General features: G+C 42.1%; 1 protein-coding gene across 1 annotated transcript in view; it reads left to right on the forward strand.

Moving 5' to 3' along the window:
• Positions 1-2,500, forward strand: part of LOC115218927 (sideroflexin-1) — a 33,719-nt gene that overhangs the window by 10,342 nt on the left and 20,877 nt on the right. The window lies entirely within an intron of this gene.

The raw sequence follows: 2,500 nt of genomic DNA on the forward strand, positions 1-2,500 counted from the left end.
GTATGGCTGTGGTTTAGAAGCTTACTTTGCAACCATGTGGTTTCAGGGTCAGTTCTACTGTGCAGCACTTTGGGCAAGGGTTTTGTGTTAAAGCTTTGTTATTTCTTTATTGCCCACAAGGGGCTAAACATAGAGGGGACAAACAAGGACAAGCAAAAGGATTAAGTTGATTACATTGACCCCAGTATGTAACTGGTACTTAATTTATCGACCCCGAAAGGATGAAAGACAAAGTCGACTTCGATGGAATTTGAACTCAGAATGTAACGGCAGACGAAATACCGCTAAGCATTTCGCCTGGTGTGCTAACGTTTCTGCCAGCTCACTGCCTTTAAAGCTTTGTGTTAAAGCTTTGTGCTGACCAATACCTATTTCTTTACTACCCACAAGGGGCTAAAAAACAGAGAGGACAGACAAGGAGATTAAGTCGATTACCTCGACCCCAGTATGTAACTGGTACTTAATTTATCGACCCCGAAAGGATGAAAGGCAAAGTCGACCTTGGCAGAATTTGAATTCAGAACGTAACAGCAGACGAAATACCACTAAGCATTTTGCCCGGCGTGCTAACGTTTCTGCCAGCTCGCGCCTTTAAAGCTTTGTACTGACCAATACCCTCTGTGTGAGCCCATCATGTGTGTATAAATATGTGTGTGTGTATGTGTATATGTGTACACACATATATATGTCCGTGTTTATATCTTTCTGTCTGTCATGCTGCCTCTGCTTAACAGACCACATTGGTTTGTTTATGTGTCTATCCTTATAACTTAGCAGTTTGGCAAAAGAAAGTGACAGAATGAGTACCAAACTCTAAAAGAAAACAAAAACAAAACAGCATAAGGGGTCAATTTGTTCCACTAAAATCCCTTAAGGAGGTACCCTAACATGATACCCATCCGATTACTGAAACAAGTAAAAGAGAAATGTGCAGCTACCCACTTTAGATACTCTCTTTACTCTTTTACTTGTTTCAGTCATTTGACTGTGGCCATGCTGGAGCACACCTTTAGTCGAGCAAATCGACCCCAGGACTTATTCTTTGTAAGCTTAATACTTATTCTATCGGTCTCTTTTGCCAAACCGCTAAGTTACGGGGAACATAAACACACCAGCATCGGTTGTCAAGCGATGTTGGGGGGACAAACAGACACACAAACACACACAAACATATATACGACGGGCTTCTTTCAGTTTCCGTCTACCAAATCCACTCACAAGGCTTTGGTCGGCCCGGGGCTATAGTAGAAGACACTTGCCCAAGGTGCCTCGCAGTGGGACCGAACCCAGAACCATGTGGTTGGTAAGCAAGCTACTTACCACACAGCCACTCCTACGCCTATAGATGAGAAGAAATCTCTTCTTTGTTTTGCATCATTGGTATCCAAAAGGTCTTTCATTCTTGGTGTTGCAGTAAGCATTGCAGCTAAACCACTGTCATGTCTGGATCATTAAGTAATAGTTTAATAATAATAACAAGAGCATTTGCATAACTGATACTTATTTTATCAACCCCGAAAGAATGAAAGGCAAAGTCAATCTCGGAAGAATTTGAACTGAGAATGTAAAGACAGATAAAATGCTGCTAAGCGTTTTGTCTGATCCATTAATAATTCTGCCACCTTGCCACAAGAAATAATAATGATAATAATCATCATCATCATCGTTTAACATCTGTTTTCCATGCTAGCATGGGTTGGACGGTTCAACTGGGGTCTGGAAAGCCCGAAGGCTGCACCAGGTTAGTCAGATCTGGCAGTGTTTCTACAGCTGGATGCCCTTCCTAACACCAACCATTCCATGAGTGTAGTGGGTGCTTTTTACGTGCCACCAGCACGGAGGCCAAGCGAGGCTGGCAACAGCCACGATCGGATGGTGTTTGTTACGTGCCACCGGCACGGATGGTTTCAAATTTTGCCACAAGGTCAGCAATTTGGGGGGAGAGATTGAGTCGATTATTTCGACCCCAGTATTCAACTGGTATTTATTTTATCGACCCCAAAAGGATGAAAGGTAAAGTTGACCTCAGTGGAATTTGAACTCAGAACGTAGCAATGGGTGAAATACTGCTAAGCATTTCATTCAGCGTGCTAAGGATTCTGCCGGCTCACCGCCCTAATAATAATAATAGTAGTACAGGACTATACTGTGTGGAGTAAAAGGCGGCAAGCTGGCAGAAATGTTAGCGCGCCGGGCGAAATGCTTAGCGGTATTTCGTCTGTCATTACGTTCTGAGTTCAAATTCCGCCGAGGTTGACTTTGCCTTTCATCCTTTCGGGGTCGATAAATAAAGTACCAGTTTCGCACTGGGGTCGATGTAATTGACTTAACCCCTTTGTCTGTCCTTGTTTGTCCCCTCTATGTTTAGCCCCTTGTGGGCAGTAAAGAAATATATACTGTGTGGGGTTAATAATAAATAAGTGAATTAAAAATATGATTAAATAAATAAATAAAGTAGTTAATATTTTTATGTTTTGAAGAAAAATTTAATTCTAACCAA

Source organism: Octopus sinensis, linkage group LG14, assembly GCF_006345805.1.
Source record: "Octopus sinensis linkage group LG14, ASM634580v1, whole genome shotgun sequence".
NCBI classification, from domain to species: domain Eukaryota; kingdom Metazoa; phylum Mollusca; class Cephalopoda; order Octopoda; family Octopodidae; genus Octopus; species Octopus sinensis.